The 20294-nt window shown below is 41.1% G+C and overlaps 2 protein-coding genes across 27 annotated transcripts in view; one reads left to right on the top strand and one right to left on the bottom strand.

Moving 5' to 3' along the window:
* Positions 1–245, bottom strand: part of NLK (nemo like kinase) — a 64332-nt gene extending 64087 nt beyond the window's left edge. Inside the window, exon 1 of one of the 2 annotated variants that reach the window (XM_074890638.1) lies at positions 192–245. The gene's annotated coding sequence lies outside the window, so the exon portion shown is untranslated. The remainder of the gene's footprint in view (positions 1–191) is intronic. The other variant, XM_074890636.1, reaches the window with a different exon arrangement.
* A 491-nt stretch (positions 246–736) lies between these two features.
* The window catches only part of LYRM9 (LYR motif containing 9), a 51629-nt gene continuing 32071 nt past the window's right edge, over positions 737–20294 (top strand). For 3 of the 25 annotated variants that reach the window (XM_074890186.1, XM_074890184.1, XM_074890172.1), the window contains exons 1-3: positions 7435–7654; positions 16076–16148; positions 16979–18057. The gene's annotated coding sequence lies outside the window, so the exon portion shown is untranslated. Of the gene's footprint in view, positions 857–942; positions 1258–2112; positions 2228–2665; positions 2775–4506; positions 4825–7434; positions 7655–16075; positions 16149–16978; positions 18058–20294 lie in introns of those variants that run through there. The other 22 variants (XM_074890192.1, XM_074890190.1, XM_074890177.1 and 19 more) reach the window with 19 other exon arrangements.

Genomic DNA, 20294 nt, shown 5'->3' with positions numbered 1-20294 from the left:
TCCGGCGGGGCGGGGAAGGACCGGGGCCGGGTGGGGGGAGGGGGTCTCCGCTGCGTGCGGAGGTGAGGGGAAGGGGGGGGGGGAGGAGGGGGGGGGGCGGCGGGCTCTCAGGCCCCCGCCGCGCAGCGCCGCTCCGCCCCCCGGCCGCCGCCGCCGCCTCGGCCGCCCGACCCGCCGCCGCCGCCACTCACCTCCTGCCGGAGCCCCAGCGCGGAGCGCACAGCGGGCACGCGCACCCGGCCTGCCCTCCCCCCGCCGGCCCCCCCCCCGCCCCCATGCGGGGCGCGCGCCCGACGCCCGCCCGCAGCCAATCGGACCCGGCCCACCAGGCTCCGCGAGAGCCGCCCCCACCCAATCACCGCGCGGGGCCCAGCTCGGCCGGCCCATAGGACTCGGCCGCTGCAGAGACTCCCGGGCTCAGTCCCGCCCCCTTGACCCCCGCCGCCCAATCACCGCGCGCCTCCGCGCCCAGCGCCAGCGAGACCCCGCGAGATTCCCTCACCTCATACAACCCTCACCTCGGGTGGCCCCGCCTTCTTCACCTTTCCTGCCAATCACATGGTGCCGCTCCGGCCCACTGGCCAATCGACTCTCCCCCTATGCCGAGTCCCGCCCCCAAGGCCTGCTTTTGGCCCAATCGCAGCCCCCTATCCGATCCAATTAGCCAATCACAGAAACGAAAGCCCGAAAAGGGGTTACTGGGCCAATAGTGCTCAGAGGCGGGGCGACGGCGTGATTGACAGCTCTCCTCACGAGTGGTTAGCGGCGATGGGCGTCAGAGGAGCCCCCGTCCCTCAAATCGCAGCGCCGGGCGGTGGGTGACGGAGCAGGAAGTCGCTGGTGCTCCCGTCTGCAGGTGGGCAGCTGGCCAATGGGAGGCGGGGAGCCGGCTGATGAGCGGCGGGAGGGGCCAATGGCGCTCCCGGGGCGGGGTGAGATAAGGACGCGACAGGGCGCGGAGGTCACTGTGGGCGCTGAGGGAGGCGGCGGGAAGCGGAGCGGGAGCCGGGGTGAGGGCGGCCGGTCTGGGGCGCAGCGCAGCGCGCCCGGGGTGGGCTTCGTCCCTGTGCCCGGCTGCTGGCGTGGCTCCCTCAGGGCCCTCTGCCCGTGCGCCCCTGGGGCGGCGGTGGGGCCCTCAGGGCGGTGCTGGCTCAGGGGTGAGCCCGCTCTGCTCCCCGCCCAGAGCCGAGCAAGGGAAGAGGAGCTCGGTTTCCTGAGGTAGATGTTTTTTGCCTCAGCCCCGCTCTCCAGAGGAAGGTGATTACTAAAGCTGTCTTTCACAAAAGCAGCTTGCCTAACTCAGCTAACGGAAAGGCCCATGTGCTTTAAAGCTGGGGGCTGGCCTCGAAATGTATGTGGGTTTTTTTCGTGGTTTTGGGGGGGGGGGTGGCATGTTTTTGGAGGAGTTTGATGTTTGGCTTTTTTTTTTCCTTTCATTTTGAAGACCAGAAGGTAAAGCTTGAAGGCTTTACCTTAATGTCTTGCAACAGCTTAAGACAAGGGAAAATGCAGAGTGCTGGCAGTGAGGGCCCGAGCCTTGTCTGTAGGCTCCAGAAGCAGGTGGGAAGCACAATGTCACACTTTAGAATGAGCTTCCCTCTTCTCTTAGATCAGGAGGGAAAACAAAGTAATTAGAGGTTTTAGATCTTTTCAGCAGATAGCCAGTAGCAGATGCTATAGCCAATCCTGGAAGTCTTTCAGAGGTGTACTGCAGCAAGCTCGGTAACACACTCAGAAGTTTTTTTCAGATGTGAAGTACGTGTTAACCTAGGACCAAAATATTTTTTGTGGTTTTAGTTCACTTATGCCAATAATCTGCCTGCTTGGGGAATGCAGTGTGGTTCGTTGAAGCATAAGTGTTCCCTAAAACACAGAGATTAAAAAAATTTGACAGTTTTAACACTTTCCATTTCTTGTCTGAATATTAATCACATCTGATTAATAGTTTTACTTCAGAAAAGCTCTTACTAGTTATCAGAGCTTTACCCACAATGGTAGTAGAGCTAAATGAACTGTGATAGTGATAAAGAGGTTCCTTCATATGATTAAATTGGGTGAGCAGTTCCAAAGGAAATAAATGACTGACAGTGAATTTGTACGTGCCCCTGTTAGGAGTGAGCTGACAGCCTTCTCTGCATCTGGTTCCTGTCTGAACAGAGCAAAAAAGATGAGCAGAACTGCAATAGTGCAACTGCATTGCTGAAGTTTTACCAACAAATCCCTGATGGTACAGTATGAAGTACTGTAATCAGTTTTTTCTGTATGTCTCTAAAAACCAGAACATCACTGGACTTCTATACAGCATGGAGGAGAGGAGCCTGTCAATGTGGAAGTCTGTTGCAATTCCTAAAACTTGAGTGCAAAATCTTTTTAAGAATGGGGTTTGGATGCTTTTTGTCTGCTCATAAACAAGAAGAGTCTTGCAGGAATTAAGACAAATTTCTTTGTTGAAACTGTTTCTGTTGCATTTTGAAATGTTGTTAGCTAGTATTCCAGTCTGGAATTGTAGTAGAGTTTTGCTATCATGTCACAGTTTCAAGAACAGAGACTTTACTTTTTTTTTAAAAAAAAAAAAAGGTAAGCAAGAGCAGATTTGCTTTACAGCCATTTTATAATATATATTGGAAGAAGCGACAGAATACTTATTTAAAACTTGTATTTCTAGCTGCCTGTTTGAAGCTTTTATTGAAGTTGATAACAAACTGCCAATGTGAGTAAGAACATGGCACGCACCGAGGATTCTTTTGGTATCTGCTTGTCCTGGCTCTGGAGCGGTACGGTGTGCTGTGGGGGACAATGGAAGGAAGTATGTTGGGTGGGCCTGGGCATAGGGAAGTGCTGTGAGGACTAGAAGGCTTTTAAAACTCTCCCACACATTTTCATTACGGACTTCTTTTCTTTCTCTGTTATTGCAGAAATCTTTCCACATAGTAAAATCAAGCAATTGCCTGATAATCATTGTATGGAAACTTGGGTTCTAAATGTGTTTGCAGGTTGATGTCTCAGTGGCATTATTTAAGTCCAAATAGAGTGTCATCTTTTTTTTTTTCCAGTTAAGTACATTACTGAGTTAATTTTATCATGTGTCTTTAAACAATTGATTTTCCATAGAGTTTTATTTTTACTGGTGTATCTGCTGAAGTCAGTCATCTTTGACTGCGTGTTGGAAACAAAAGGGAAGGAAGAAATTATTTATCGTGTTTTTGCCACTGGACTGTAGTTGAATTTATGGTTGTAAATAAAGTGCTCTGTGATATGGAAAAAGTCAACCATAAACCGAAAGTCTTGTAATGACTGCTTATTGAGAAGTGTTCACAGACGTTAATTGCGGAGCCTAATCTCTGTAGGCTCCTTATTGCTAACGGGTGCGTTGTGCTCCAGAGGAGTCTACTTCAGGTGTGTCTGGGCATTACCTTAACATTTGTTTCCCTGGTGACTACATGGAGCCTTTAGAGAGAAGCTTCTGAACAGCAGTGTTTAATATTAAGCAGGGTGATTTTACTTATTTTTGCAGTGGATAGCGAATAATTCAGGCCTAGACCTCTGGTAGCATAGTTTAAAGCTCTCGTCTCCCCTGGAGCAGCTTGTGTCCCTGAGAACCTGTTCTTTCAAGTATTGTGCTCACGAAAAGATGGGAATTGGATCCACTTCTCATTAGTGTATAAAGCATCTGTTTACACTTCCTCATGAGCAAACCAGTTGCCAATTAACCTGAGGGAAGTTCCAGCTGAAGCTCATGCTGGTTTTTATCCTTATTACTTTAAGGAAGGATCAACACAATGGGGGTTGGACTCAGCATCTTTGCTGTAGTTGAGGATGTTGCATATCTGCAGCTTTCCATTGCAAGTATCACATGACGCATTATGAGATCATGAATATTGCATGCATTTTTATGAAAAACAGACTTCTAAAAAGTAGTACCACAGGTAAGCTTTTGAAAAAGTTTTATATTGTTTATTGATGCCCTTTTTCTTTGATGATCATCAAACACCAACAATATCCAGTTTTTGGATAGAGGTTATCTTCAGTAAATCTCAAAGAAACCAGTAACCAGTTCCATCAGCTCAGCCTTCAGCCTGACTGCTCGTTTACGTGTTGCCACTGAGTGATCTGGGGCAACTCCCAGGGCCACTATTTGGTGAGCAGGGTTAGTTGCCTGAACCAGAACTCTACATCCAGCTTAAGCGTTTCCCCCTACAGACCTTTGTCTAAAGTTACTGACTTCCTACTGATGTGTCATACAACCTTTTCTATTAGCTTTAGTGAATCACATCATGGTGATTTCATTTTTGGCTGTACATGAGTAAATAAGTGTCTTGTCTTAGAAATACTCTCAAAGTGTCAGTAGACACTGTCACATAAATGAATTTTCATCAGTGAGGGCAAAAGTGTACTGGGTTGGAGTCTGGGCATTGTCACCAGTTTTCCTGACAGCTCTTGACTGGGCCTCTACAAAGCATGCTTTCCAATTTCAGTGTAAGTAAAAGCTGGGACCCACTTTAGTTTGACTAAATGCTACAACCATATTATCCATCTTTTACTTGCTCTTTGAAGTCGAACCAGCTCTTTTCAATGAGGTGAGAGACTGGTGAGATGGCAGCTGAAGCGGTACGCTTATCTTACGCGTCCATATGGAGTTACGTCGGGTGTCAGTGCTGAACGACCCGCCCTAACAAGTATATCTTCCTTCTACGCTGGGTTTATAACCACTTTTAATTGATGTCTCTGGCCTGTGTCATGCTGTGCTTAAGACTGTTCAGCTGCTTTTTAGGCACTTCATGCTCTGCAAGTTAAGGGCGGCAAGTGCTGTTGATTCATACGGAGGTATGTTTAAGGGAAAAACCTTTTAAAAGAATGTTAAGGAAACAAGAAACTTGCAGACAAAGTGCTTAACTTCTAATAGACTCTTTGTTTGCTCAGTCCAGGTCTGTTACTTGAAAGTGTTAGCTATTAGTTATATGAATCACTCCTACCTAGAACAGGGCTGCAGAATGAATTAATCGTGTGCTATCGTCAGTCAGTGCTTCCTTGTTATTTAATGCCTCTGTATAGGAAGCATAAGTCTGCTGAGGGGGAGCTCATTACAGAGCTGGCTCATATAACTTTGAGCAAGAGTGTTTTGTGAGTGGTTCAATGAGCTTGAGCTGCTTGATGAGTGAGTTGGCAAAATCTAACCATAGTAATTTGAACTGGGCAGGTAGAGACACTGCTCTAGATCCTGCCAAAGCCCAGTTTGATTGCAACTAATTTGTCATCCCCAGTGATGCATGGAGATATGCGATTGGTGACTACTGCTGATGAAACATGACAGATCAATTCTAATCTCTTACTGGTGAAGACAGTTATTCATGGGGACATGCATCTGTCTCTTGGTATTTTATTCACAGTAAGAGTGCTGTAAAGCAGTAGCCAGTCTGCTGTTTGAGTATCAAACGCTGAATGCTAGTACATCTAGATTTGTCAGGCACTCTGTTAAACTCATTTAAAAACTACATATAAAAGTAAATACTGTGCATTAGAAACACAGGGCGCAGACTTGTCCCTTTTCAAAAATCTACTGTATCAAGTTTAGTCTTTTCTGACTCGAGAGATTTATTTTCCTCTTGGATTTGCCACTTGCTTTGCAGGGGTATAATCTTTTTGACAGCACTCTGCATAAGGGCAAGGGATGGAAGACAATTTATAATCAGACAGTTCTATTTCTCTGATGCTCCTCAGCAGTGTTTTAACCTTAAAAATCTCCCCAAAAGATTGTATCATACTGCACAGTATAAAATGTTATGGTCCAGTTCCAGACATAGGCTTTGTGGGGTTTTTTGTTCTACCACAAGAACTAGCTGTGAAAACAGGACTCTGACTATTAGAATAAGCTTTTGATTTCATGGCTGAGCATTGTGCATAAATGTCCTTCAGCAATTACGCATGTAGAGGGTTTTGTGACCCTTTAATGCAGAAGAAGTAACATTAAATGGAACAAAGCATAATAAAATGCTTGCACGGATTTGTCTCTGATCCCCAAAAGGGGTGCTCTGAGCTGCCCTATTGATAATTTATCATGTGGGTGTTTGACAAGCCCACACATACCTTGATATACAACTCTGCAGATAGTCCTCAGCGTTCTGTAACACCATGGTAATATTTTATTCATAAATCCTAATGCTGAAGCCCTTAAGGTGTCATAAATGTGGTGCTAATGCCTGTGAATTTGAGGGGGTTTGGTTAGTCAGATAAATATCATTCTCTAAATAAACTGTGATCCTAACATACAACAGAATAAACATGAATATATACAAAGTATCATGGGATTAAAATTCTGTTGGTGTATATTAGTCCTTTTCTTTGCAAAGAATAATTTTCCAGAGTTTTCATCTTCAAAACCTTCTATCTGCAAAACTGGAAAAGAATAAATTAATCCATTAAGATGCAGTGAGGAGCAGGGGGAAAGAATATTTTGTTTGAACTTTGGTTGTTAAAGGTTTGTGTCTTAAAGTTTGCAAGGATGTGCCCTCGTCAAAGAGGAGGGCAGGGTTCTGCTCGTCTTGTTGAATGAAGGACAAATCCCTGTCCTGCTCTGGGCAAGGCGTTTATAAGAAGATGGGGGGGGTGGGAAATCATGTACTCAAACCAAGTGGATGACCTGGCATGAGCTTGTTAATCCGCCAAAAAGACATGTTGACCAAGATAAGCCTCATCTTTGTCTTTAAAGCAGCAGTGTGGGAACTTGGCTGCTTCTTTGAAAAGCAATTAAAATGATGGAATGGTAGGTACTTCAGTAGAGCTGCACAGATCTGACTGAGCGATGGGGTAGGGGACAACTGGTGTAAATGACAGATGGTGTCATCTAGGAGACTGCATATCTCCGATGCTGGAGATCAGACTCTACAGGCACTTAGGTTGCTTCACTGGCCTGTCAGCCCCGTGTGTAGCTCTTGCAGGGCGGTTTTTGTGGTCGGCAGCTGACAGCTTTGCCCTGAGTTTCAGTAGGCTGTATGTACAAATGTGAAGATCATGATTAGCACTGGGGCTTGAATTCGTCCTACAGACTATGGCCTCCAAACACTGAACTCATACCCTGTAGTGCTTTCTAGCCAAAAGTGATTTCTTTTGAATTTTCTGAAGGAGTTACTGAATTATTTGCTCTCTGCAGAGTGTAAGCGTGAGCTTGTCTTTAAGTGGGAGTGCTCAGGTGCTTAAACTTGGTTTATAATAATTTGCCATTTAAAGACCTCAGCCTGATTGTTTAGTTCTTTCTGTCTTATTTTCCTTCTTGCTGCTAAACACCGGTTGCAGGAGGTAGAGGGGAGGTCTTTATCCCCTGCGGTTTTTTGGAGAAAGCGACAGTTCTGCAGTTCTCTCTGTTCTACATTTCTTTGCACCAGAAATGACCCTGCTGCTCTTTGTCACCAGTGTTTCCTTTTATCCCTCTCCTGGCAGCTGCTCTTGCTCCATTTTGATGTTGGAACAGCAAATGAACTCCCTCTGAAGCAAATGTCATGCCAGTAAAGATGTTGAAGCAGCAAGAAAATCATCCGTGTCTCTGAAGACTGAATTGGAGACCTTTGTGAATGAGATGTTCTTAAAATAGCTCCACAGCATGTTATCTTCCCTAGAAGGTGGAGAATTGAAAACCCCACCACAAGCCACTTGTTTTTGTGTGAGCAGGTTCCCTAAATAATGTTTTTTTGGAGTGGGGAGACAAGCAGATTGTTTAATTTTCCTCCAAATTAAAATAGGTACAATAACATCCAAGCAGTTTCTGATATATCTTCTTAGTGTTGGAGGAGGGAGGAAGGAGGCTAAGACACTGGTACTTATGTTGAATTTTCTGGATTGTAGATTTAATCAGAATAGAAAATGCTGTTGCTGTGGTGGTATTTTTGGGAACACCATCTTTCAGACACCTGACTTCCTGCTCTGCCGTCCCACAGTTAGCTGGTTGTTCTGTCATTGATTCCAGCGACAGCAAATTGAACGAAGCAATTGAGTTGATCTGAATTGATTGCGTGTTTCTCCGATGGTATGCCTCTTGCTAGGAGTTTTGTTTGCAGCATCATGGCTAATGGTCATGATTATTTCTTGTCCTGCATTCAATTACACTGAAGCAAAGTGCTTCCAACAGTTTGCTCTGTCAGACGAGCTGTATTCTGACCCAGTGTTCTGCAGGTAGGATTCAGTGAAGTCCTGGGTAGGAGATTAAGTCTTTGGGTTGTGAAGTTCTTGCAAGTGATGATCTATCTGTAAATGCCAGTTAGTTTTGTTTGCTCTAGCGTTATAATGATAGCACAAAGTCCAACCTGATTTTGATTGCTCTCCCCCCGCCCCCCTGCCCTTTATTTCCAGTTTGGAGAGCTTTTTAGTGCTTTTTCATGTAATGACTAATTTTGTCTGGCATAATAGCTCATAAATCCTTCACCACGTCAGAGTTCCTCTAGTGTTGTAATAGACCATGTGCATTTAGTATCAAAAAGGAACAATGTGTTATGGAAACACTTAAACAGTAATTTTTAAATTGTGGTCTTTGCATGAGCACCCCTACCCATTACAGCAGGGCAATTTTGAGAATGCAACTAAAACAATTTTTTTGTGAGGTACAGAGTAGTGATTATTCCCTGTGGTCTTAACAATATTACTGTATTTCTTTGTCATACACAACTAGTCAAGATAGGAATATGTACAGAACCAAGACATCTCGAAACTAGTAAGAAACAACAAACTTGCAGCCTGGTTCTTGACGTTTCACTCCAGCATTGTGTTCAGAGTGTGATCTTGGTAGACTGGGATAATGTAAAGCGAGTTAAACTTAAGTTTACATAGAAGATTTCTTAGAATTAGTGCAACACAAAGCCTGTGCTTTATTAGGTCGTCACAGACATGAAAAACAAATTTCGTATTGACTCCAGAATTATATCCATATATCTGATAGTAGACTTTGGTAATGTTTATTTGAACTGGACTGTGTGAAGCCAAATCCGCTTAGTTCGTGTAAGTTGGCATGGCTTCTTTCAAATTTATTTAACTTTTGTCAGATTGTTCAGTGGGTGTTTGTACTAATGCTACCTGTCAGAGCTGGTGAGCCACCTGCCCAAGTTATTAACTTACATTGATTATTTTTACCATAGGTTATGTACCTTTTGATGCTTTGGGCTCATATCTGTTGCAAGAAAGTATTTAATAGGTAGAGATATTAATTTACATTAAATATTATGGTGTTATTAAAAGATCTGTTCAGCGGAATTTCAAATAACTAATCTGAGATAATCAACAATAAATGTAGAGCCAAAAGCTTTTTACCTTTACTGTGTTTTTTTCATAGCATTGTTAACAAAATAACAAAACCTGATTTCTCCAGGCAAAAAACACTGCGTGATTTTAATCTCTGTGTGACAGTACATTTATATGTTTTCCAAGAGTTGCGTCGTCATTTGCTGCTTGTTTAAACATGTCACATGTTTAGTGACCTTGTTCTTCTGTGTCATCCACTGTTTCTGGAGTGAAAACTAGCTAAAAATAATACCAAGCCAGAAGTTGAGTAGAGTTGCTCTAAATTGCCCTAGCTGAGGATCTGGGCAACCATGGCCTCTGTGGGCAGCAGAGATTCTCAGCTGGTGTAATGTGAAATGCTTTGTATAGGCAAACCCCTCAAGGAAACTGTCAGTGTGTGATGATAAAACCTATGTGGTTCTGGCCCTGTGCAGTCTATCATAGTTTGGATACATTCTTTGGACTCCTGTTGCTCCTAGGTGCTTTTGATTCACTTTTTCTGCCACATACCTCTGATATTCATGGATTACTTAATTCGCACAGTGTGACCATGTGGACAATTAGTTGTTTATGATGGTCTTAATTATGGTGAGTGTAATGTCAGGCACAGAGGTAAAGATCAGGAGGTTTATCAGTCAGGACAAATCTCTGACAGTAATCACAAAATTTATACCCCTCAGTTTTATGTTGGGTAAGCACATTTGCTTAATTCAGCATCAAGTTTACATGTCATGCAATTAACTTGCTGTCTTGATTCAAACCTACTAGCTAAGAAAGATAAAGGGTTAGGAAATAATCTTCATTTACATGTAACTTGGGAATTCCTGGTTTAGGTGACTGGAAGGTCTGTTTCTTCGGTTAGACAGACAACAATCATTATGTTGTACATGGAGAATTTTGTTGGTTTAAGAGCTCTTGCTGATAGTTTTCCACCTGAATGATCAGCTAGCTCCAGGTGTTTGATTTCCTGATAGCCTCGGGAGAGCCCCTGTCAACTCAGTCTTAGCAGCAGAACATAGTAGCAGGTAGAGCATGAGCTGTTTTGGCTATAACGTCTGTTGTCTTTTCTCGGAATATATTGCAGTGCTCTCTTTCTGAAGTCCAAGAAACTTTAACTTGTTCTACATAAATCATGCAGGCAAAGCAATACTCCATGTGAGGTACATTTTGGGAATTTGTTAGTTATGCTGTTGCTTCACATAATCCTTTACTTGAAATCAGAAGTCTTTGAAGAAAATAAATCTTGTGTTTTGTGCACTTGGGAGCAAAAAATGCACGCCTCGTGTGTAACGTACACGGTAAAGGTTGCTATTCTGATCATCAAAGAATGATTGTAATGAATGGATACCTGTCTTCCTTATGGAATTGAGTAGTTTGTATAGGAGCAGGCAGGAAAATTGATCAGGAAAAGTCTGATACAACATTTTGCCAGAAACATGAAGAGAATCTTCCATGGGCCTGTGAATATCTGAATACTTTTTTCTTGGACTCAGTGGAAGGGGAATTGGTAAGTAAATGTACCAGATGCAAAAATGAAATCATTAATTGAAGAACATGGACTTTTATAGCAAACAGTTTCATAACTATATTCATATCATAAGTTTAACTAGGAGAAATATTAAAAATTTTACACCAATTTTTCACCTTTTGTGTGAAGGTGGAAATAATTGGTGGAAATAATTAGCATTACTGATAGAAACAAAAAATTTTTTCCCAGTTCTAAGACCATTAATGTTTTTCCTGCTTTTTGACATGATAATGTCCCTTTAAGGGCTTTCTTTACTAGATCAATTCCTTTCCTACTAGGAGAACTAAAGCTTTTCAGCTGTCCATCCAATTTATGCTTCTGGACTTTTCTCATATCAAGATAACCAGCAGCAATGCTCCCTCAGGAGACTTGTATCAATTAGTTACACATCAGTATTTTCTGTGGTATTGGTGGACCAGTCAGTTGTAAGAAAGCTGTTTTGCAAACAGTTATGGCTGTTGGGGGTTTGTCTTTTTTGGTGAGGATTTTTGGGTTTTTTTTTAAATAAATCTTTTACCTGGCAGCTGTTGAAAACCTGCAGATTTACACATGTGCATGAGGAAATATGGGGTAGCTTTAGACAGCTCCTTTTGGGATGTTAATTGCCTTTGGATTTCACATAGTACTAATGAGGGGCCATGTTATACACAGCTAAGCAAATTTATTCCGAAGATACTTCTGATGGAGAATATGTCATCCCAGAGATGCAGGGCTCTCAAAGTACAACAGTCGCTTGTAGCTGTTGCATAAATCTCTTGTGTCTATCGGTGTATGTGTGCCTGCTGCCACTGTGGTGGCACTCTCTGAAATGTATGAGGCTGAATTCCAGGCATCCTAAAGGCTGCTGGTAACTTTTTTTTTGCCCTATGGTCTTCATGATATTCAGTTTAATTCACTGTAAAGGAAAGTGGGATGTAAATATTCTGTAAATGAGACTCTGGGGTGACATAGTAGCAGTCTGGCATTAAAAAGGAGGTGCAGTCTAAAGAGAAACTATCTGAGGTGCCAGTCGCAATTCAGAAGCCACTGTTGCAGCCTTATATACCAGCGTGTATGATGAAGAGGGGATGTGTCTCTTGTTCCAACATGCACTAAGCCTTACTTTTGCAGTGTGATGCTGTGCTGCTCAGCAGATCCTAGATGATCTATACAGCATGAAAATCTTGACATCTGTCTCGTGTAAGCTTTTCTGAATTGCTTCTGGTGAGTAGCTGGACATGCTTAGGTTCATATTGTTCAGCAAGAGGACTTGGATGTTGGTGAAGTGCTTGGCCTTCACATGCTGTGCTTCTGCTGCCTTTGCCTGCAAGCCTTGCCCACGTATTTCACTACATGAAATTTATTTCTGCATTAATTTATTTCTGTTTTTTTGGGGGGTTGTTTTTTGTGCTATGTGTGAAGAGTCAGACCTAGTGAGAGCTAAGCATGTACCAACAGCATTTTATACTCTAGCCACAGCACTGGCCCCGCTTACAGCCCTGGTGTCTCTCCAGCTTCTCAACATCACTGGCCAAGTTTAAGACAGTGGAAAGAAACTATATTGATAATGTGAGTGGCAAATGCAATCTAGCAGGAAAGCAGGTTACTTCCCAGCTGGAATGCAGACCAGGCTTCAGTTAATCCCTGCCTTAGCCAGAGAAAGGTGGTTTTAATCTATTTATTATGCATTTGGTTGTTTTTTCAGCACTGCTATATCTGCAAATGCCATAGCACTGTTACAGTCTTTTACTATCCATTCGCCATATAAGCAGATGTATCAGGACATGAAGCTGTTTTCAGTTACTCAGGTCTAATCCCAAGTAGTGTCATAGGATCTGGTGAATTGCTCTCGGTTTAGACAGAAGTAAATGAGAGAATAACATGTCATTTTTAAGATTCTGCTACCAGCAGTCTTAGGGATTTTTTTTAAGACAGCTGAATTTCTTTTCACTGATGTTTAAGACAAAACTAATTTGATATGATTATTAGAGAAGGAGAATTAAAAGGACAAAATCATACAGGAAGCTCATTAAAATGGAAACACTGAAATAACTGGGTAATTGGGCATTGATTCTGTCCTCACCCCCTCACTCACTTTATGAGCAGTTTTGTATTAAAAGTAACATGTCTGCAGGATGATGCTTCAACATCTGTTATTGCTGAAACAAAATGATTTGCTTGGTTTTTTCCTCTCTGCACATTCTTCCAACATCTGCATGTGTAGATCTGTCCTGTATATTAATCGTATCTAACACTGCTCCTTCCCAGGGAAAAGCATCAAAGGGTGTGGGATTCTATCTTGGGTTAGGAGGGGAATGTCTTGCTGTGAGATTTGGTATTGCCCTTCACTTTTATTAGATATTAGGTGAAGCGGAATAACGTGAACGAGGACTCTGAGGGCTGTGAGTGTGAAGCCCCTGCACAGCTATCTTGCTCTCAAGTGTGGTTCTGTGAAACAAAGAAGTTCACAGCCTATGGCCTGTCTGTCTTCCGAAATGTGTCACCTTACGTGATTAAAACTATGCAAACAATGTCCCTTATTTTCTGTTCTCAGAATGTTTGCAGGCAAATCGCCAATTTTTGAAAGTATTGCGCAATTGAAAATGCTCAACAATTGTGTTGGGATTTTGATAGTTTTATAGGTTTATCCAATAAATTGATTATAAATCTATCTTGCTGAATGTTTTCTGTTTCAAACAGTCTGTGATTATTGGGATAGGAAGCAATATATTTTATGTTTTGGATGATTGCTAAAATATATAAGGTTGCGTGTGCCAATTAAAGATTCAGTTTATGAATGTGACTTGCTTCTCAGTATTTGTACTATAAAAATACAACTGCATAAAGGTTCATAGCAAGAAAATAGAAAAAGCTGAACAATAGATTTAAAATAATATTTTGAAATCTCTTCTGCTCTCTAATTATCATGATGTTAATTGTGTCTTCCAGTCTTCAAACTATGTCTAGTTGGGAAAGCACACGCTTAAATCCATTCCTATCCAGGAAAATGCTTGAGCTTAATTTTAAGCATGTGCATAAGTTATATTAGTTAAATGACTCCTAACTATTTGCTTAAATCCTATCCAGTGTTAGACTGACTAATATATTAGAATTGCAGTGTAAATAAGATAAATATGGGTGTTGGTTTTGCTAGGAATTTATCACTGATTTTGACTTTTACAGTCTTTTTTCTGGTATACAGCTGAAATCAAAAAAGAATGGAAATTTCAACTAATTTTTTAATATGCTGAAATGTATTAAGTTACACAAAAGAATCCATATTATAGTAATCCTGCATATATACAGGAAAAGAGTACCCAGCGTGCATGGCAGATGGTTTCAAAGGAAATCCTCGAGAGCTAGGATTAAAAAGCAATTTTCAGCAAGTTTAAAATGGGTCTCCATATTTGGGTCACAGATATTAACTCTTTCATTGCAAACAAATGAGGGAGAAGTCTTGTTGGATTATTATGGAAATGTTTCTCTCAATAAAAGCTGACCAGTGCATACTGCGGAATCAAAAAGTGAGAAGGTCAGTTGATTCTGCTTCTGAATGCAAAGAGAAGACTAACATAGATGAAGTAATGGATTAGGAAAACACTTTATAGCAGAAATGAACAATAGTAGAATGATACTGAATCCAAAGAGAAGAGCACTGGATGCTCAAGATGCAGATCGAGAATCTGGGCAGCAGTGTTAATTGTGTGAATGGATGACAGAGGCTTTGCCTCAGATGTCTTACAAGAAAGGATATGTAGGCCTTAGCTGCAAACAAAGCATCTCCTATGCACGTAACCAAAGTGTGATTTTTTTGAATGCTTAATTCTTGGAACCCATGTTCCCAATGTAATTATGTGCCTTCAGAGGGCAATTATGACTGCCTAAATTAGATTTCAAAAATTGAACATCCCAAGCTGTTGTCAACCATTGTGTGTCGCCAAGTCATGATACTATTAATACTTGGGGGGAAAAAAAATTCAGCCATGATGACAGTTATCTTTGATCCCTATGTTTGTGAATGTAGTTCAGAATTTTGCCTTAGATTTTTCAAAGACTTGCATCATTCAAAGGGAGGCATATTAGATCAGTTCACTTTCTTCTGTCATTGTTATCTTCCAGGATTTCTGTTTCAAGTGGTTTTTGAAAGTTTCTGTGAAGTACCAGATGATCTAAGACCTGATCCAGATGTCTTTGCATAGTCAGAGCAATCAATTTTCTTGACTTCAACAAACTTATGATTGAGTTCTAAATGAAGGAATTGGTGTTGACTTTATTACTCGCTGTACAATCAAGTATTCGATAAAGCAGGATTTTCTTGTATGGACTCAATTGTCTCATGGGTCAAAAGCAGTTTTTTGTCAGGGCAAAACAATGAAAGGGGGGGTAAGCTTATGCAGATCACCAAAAGATTAGACAGGTGGAAAACAGAAGCCTGAGTTCTCCTGTTAGGGGACAAATGAGTCATCCAGAAACTACACCAAGGTGTAACTGTGAAGCAGTGTGTGACATGCTGTTAAAATATCTGAAAAGAATACTGTAAAAGGGAAGATTCTCAGATGTTTATCTGTTAGAGATGTAAAAATATTTTACTTTGGTTGTGCATTGTTTTCAGTTAAAATACTAACTCTCATGGAAGTAATTCCTAGTTTTCTGCAGCCTTCTTGGAGATGATTTTTGAAAGTGAAGGTCGGTACTGCATGTCGGGTATTGTGCAAGACGATATTTCCTTTGCTTCTTCCTGCAGAAGAGTACCTGAGTGTTTTGAGATGAGATTGCAGCACTCTGGCAGTGGGAATGGGAAGCCAAATAACCATCCAGGCCTAATACTTCTTAAATTGTACTGAGGAGCTACCAGGCTGTCCTAATGTTGATAAATGCTTTTCCAAAGCAATGTTCTGCTCTCTGACAAATATGTAAAACTCTGTGAAATTATTATGTCATTGTGCAGAGTTCTGAATACTAGAAACTATGGCTCTTTAAAGTAGTTAAATGCTTTCTTGCCTTCAGAAGCTCTTAACAGGAAATATTGAAGGTTCAGTTCCATGAGTGCTTTGGAATTTCTCTCTACTTATATCTTTTTGTAGTGTACATTTATTAAAAAGTGTTTTCTGAGTAGATTACCGAAAGCAATAACCTATTCGTATCAAGGCCATGAATTCATGTTTAATGTAACTAGTTAGACAAAAGTGAAAGCTTACATACAGATAAATTGTGCTGTAGATGGGCTTCTCTGCACTTCTTTATTGATGGTACTTTCAGTAGCAAGTTGAGGAGAAACAGATAATGAAAATTGATTCTTCTCTGCAGGTCTCTTGCTTACTGTTGGACTTTGACAGAACTAATCTGTGAAGATAATTAAAGTTCCTTTGCTCTGAATGCTGTAAGTGATTTTTTGTTTGTTTTATGAAAATCGTTAGGAGCCTATTTGCCTCATGTAGGGAAGAAAGGGGAAAATGACAAATCACAAAGAAGTGGTAGAAATGGACTTGGTGCAGATTTGTTATATGACTGTACATGATGCAGGAGATATTTCTAAACAGCATTTTGTATTCAGGAACACCTGTGTCTCCATTCCAGCCATGCTGAAAAAATGCAGTAGTAGAACACTAACTGCAAATTGCCAGAAAAGATACCAACGGAAGCAATATTTTCATATTTCTATCAGGACTACTAGACTAGTAATCTCAGCATGGTGGAGGGAATCTGCTGTTGCTGTGTGTCTTATGTGTGGTTGAGAATAAACACCTGAAGTATCAGTATAGGATCTTAACCAGAATATCATGTACAGAAGTTGGAGGAATGATAAAACTTCTGAATGAAAAATTTTCCCATTGGTAATGACACAGAGTGGTTGCCCTGGCTGTTACTTAGAGTAACAGTTGAGTTTCAGGTGCCATGATAACATAGCAGGAGACTTAAAATACGTTTTTACTGTTTAATAGACTTGTCACAGGAGCAGACTTGCCTGCTTTTAAAGCCTGTAAATGTAGAAGCAGGGCTTCTGGAGCATCTGGAATAATACCCCCCATAGTGTGTGGAATCCAGCAAATCTATCTGGTAGGTTGCTGCAGGGAGGCAGAATGTGGCTAGGAAACAGAATGCCATGGTTTTGACCTTGTTTCAGCATCCCTTTAGTATCCTTAGCGCATGGCGCTGATTCTGTAATTAAGTTATGCATGTTGCTAATGACACATTTCTTATTTCTGTGAGAGTGTCTTTAAAACAGGTGATATTCTTGCACCAAGGAAAACATGGAAAGAGCTCTTCATACTCCCATTTTTTTTCTGCAAAGCTGTGGGAACAATTTTCTGGCTTGTAGAACAAAGAAGTTAGAACAAATTACACAGCCAACATCTGCACCTGGCTCACTTATTAAGTGAATATTTGGCATAGATGCTAAACTGCCTTCTGCCAAGAGAGCCTTGCCATACAGTTGTTCAGGATGAAGATGTGATAATGTCTTTTCCTTTTTGGTTCACCAAAGCTATTTTCTTGAATTGTCAAAATTTTGTTGGAAAGGAAAATATCTTTTTACTTTTAAATATCAGAGGATAATTAATGGTTAATCAATTTTTTTCTAACTAACAGTGTTAAGATTATGATGGTGTATCACTTTAGTTCCAATGGTAGACACATCACATATGGGTTGCCATTTTGATGGCTTTGAATGGTAATCTGACCCATAAAAACTGAAGCATAATATGCAAACCGATTTTTTTCTGGCCTGCCCTATTCTGGATGCCATCTGTGTTAGGATGGAAACGAGCCTGCTCAAAATGTGGTCTGCCAGTTTTAAGCAGAGTGGTAGTGCCAGTCACAGATGGATTTTAAAGAATAGGCTCATGTGAGCAAGAAGAGAAGGAAGATTCTCCTGAGCAGGAAGTTTCACTTGAAAAGCATATTATGTCTGCTAAATCTTGTGGCCCATGGAACATCCATCAGACCTTTCTGTGAATTCTTCACATGGATTAAGTAAACTAAGTTTAGTTTCTAAAAATCAAGATAAACCCCTCAACTTCCAAACATTGCTCACCCTCCCACCACTGCCTTCCATTGCTGCCATCCGTAATGGACTCCAGTGCAGGAAGCTGACACCATCTGATCCTGTCATGTATTTGCAGTGTATCCATTCGGCAAAACCAATCACAGTAAATGATTTCATAAGTTTTGGAGATATGTGTGTGTTAATCTGCCGTATGAATCCTGTTGAAGTCATAGCATTCAGAGCCCTGGGCTGCCATTTCTGAATTCCTGTCTCTGCCAATTAACAAAGATCTGTGTTGTAGAAGGTGAGTACCTATCTGCTGCTGATGCAGCTCAAAAATTAAGATATTTAAGCACCTATTTTTCACTGTAGTCAATGAGATCTCAGTTCTCTTCTACTCAATTTGAGAGAGCCTGTACTCTGAAGTTAGAGATCCAATGACTTTGTTTTACGTGTTACCACAAGTGTCTTGGTACCCAAAGACAGACATTCAATTATTTTCACTGGTTAGGAATATGGTCTATGGAAATCTCTGGTTTATTTCCTTCTAATCTCTTTAAATTGATTACATTATTTGAAAGACCATTTGCTTTTGCAGTAAGGAGCCATGTAAAAGAAGGCACTCATCGATGAATTTCATGTTCGTGACACACTTGAACATCCCTCTCAAGTCCTCTTTAAGCCTTTTATTTCCAGGCTAAATAAACACCAATTTCAGCAATGTCTCATCTACTCCCTTTAATTACTGCTGTTGAGAGAAAGTTTCTGCCGATGCAAATGTGCTATTTTGTCATGTCACATCAAATTGCATCAGCCTTATATTTAGGAACAAAAAGAGGGGGAGGCTGAGACAGGATGTGGCTACAAATGGAACCAAAGGGTTTTCTTAAATATAGGCTGAAAATAGACAATTGAGGCAGTGATGCTTTTTCAAGCAAAAATCCATGAAAGGGAAAATCAAGTCTGTGACGACAGAAATGAAAAGCAGGGCTGGGGGTGTGAGAAGAGGGAGTTCTGGATGGAGGCGTGGGCTGGTGTCAGGGAAAAGCTGATGAACTTCATTTATGCAAACACCCTTTGCATTGTCAAATTGGTGTGAAGTGGTTTTAGAATATGTTAGACCACATATATCTCCTCTTGTTCCTTCTGTGCTGGCTAGAGAAGTCACTAGTCGTGCTTCCCTCCAGCTTGTTGCGGGGCGTGCCACCTGCCCTTTCCTTTGTGATTATCTCCCCTTCAGCTCCCAAAGCTGAACTTGTTGATTGCTTCCCAACTTGACTGACTTGGATTGAAAAAAAATTTTAATGAATGGTCTTTGCCAACTTGAATGGCTCAGCTTAACCCAGTCACTTACAGGGATTGTCCTAAATACCACACAGCTTTATTCTTATTGACTTACCTGTTACTATATGCTGCCTTGATGTAGGGATTGTTCTTAGTGTTTTTTTTTCCCTTAAAACACTCCCAAATTCCCAACCCTAACACCGGTATGGTACAAAATGGCTCAGCTTTATTTACTCAATTCTTTGTGCCTGTTTGCATGATGGTTGAATGTGCTAATGTTGGAGGTATTTCTTCTGGCTCCTGGGTTAACCTGCAGAATTCTAAGTGTTTTCTGTGTAAGCTGCATAAGCAGAAATCAAGTGGTTTGTTCTCTGTTATTTTTGCATGCGTTTTGTAGAGTTGTACCTTACTAGATGAGATTTTGGTTGGTTTTTTTTCTAGTGGGGTAATCAAACAAATAGTAGTAAAGTTAAAGGGAAAGAGGACCTAATTAAGCAGGAAGAAGTTGAAGGAAAAAAACTGGGAGGAGACATGCAAAATTTGTGAATCACATCTAGCAAAATGTACTTCAACCACTGTGGAAATATATGAAAAAATGATTATTTCTTGAAGTGCTTTGTATAGTGTATTAAATTCAAGTATCTTAGGAGGCCTTCAGAGTGTTAATATACGGTACTTATACTCAAAATATCTTTAAACATGAATTAACCCTTAAAAGGCTCTTGTACTGCAGGAGTGGTGTTGTCCATCTATAACAGGCAGATGCCTTGAACAACTCGGTTACTCCTGTGTAATTTTGGAGAAACTCTGCTATGATCATAAAACTCAAGCCTAGTTGTTCAAGTTGCCAGCAAACATAAGTTTTTTGTGGTGTAACAGAAATTAATAGAAATTTACACCAGCTGATTTACACCAGCCAAGAATTCAGACTAGTGACTTTAATGTTGCCTCCGGTGGCATTTGCCTGGAGAAACTGTGGTAGAAAAATGAAGTCCTCCTCCAAACTGAGCTCCAATACAGATACAATACCAGTATTCCAGATTCTTATGTTGGACATAAATTCATTTATGGCAATATACACTATTTCAGTTTATCTCTTTTAACTACTTCCAGCAATAACTCTCAGCTCACTAAGCTAAAACTAAATAGATTGTGGTAAATAGGCATAGAGAAAATTTGCAGTAGCTGTCCAAATAAATGTAGGAGACTTCAAGCAGTCCATCATTTACTTAAAAATGTAGTGTCTCTTCATAAATA

This window comes from Strix uralensis, chromosome 20 (genome assembly GCF_047716275.1).
Source record: "Strix uralensis isolate ZFMK-TIS-50842 chromosome 20, bStrUra1, whole genome shotgun sequence".
NCBI lineage: Eukaryota > Metazoa > Chordata > Aves > Strigiformes > Strigidae > Strix > Strix uralensis.
This window is presented reverse-complemented; position numbering and strand designations above follow the sequence as displayed.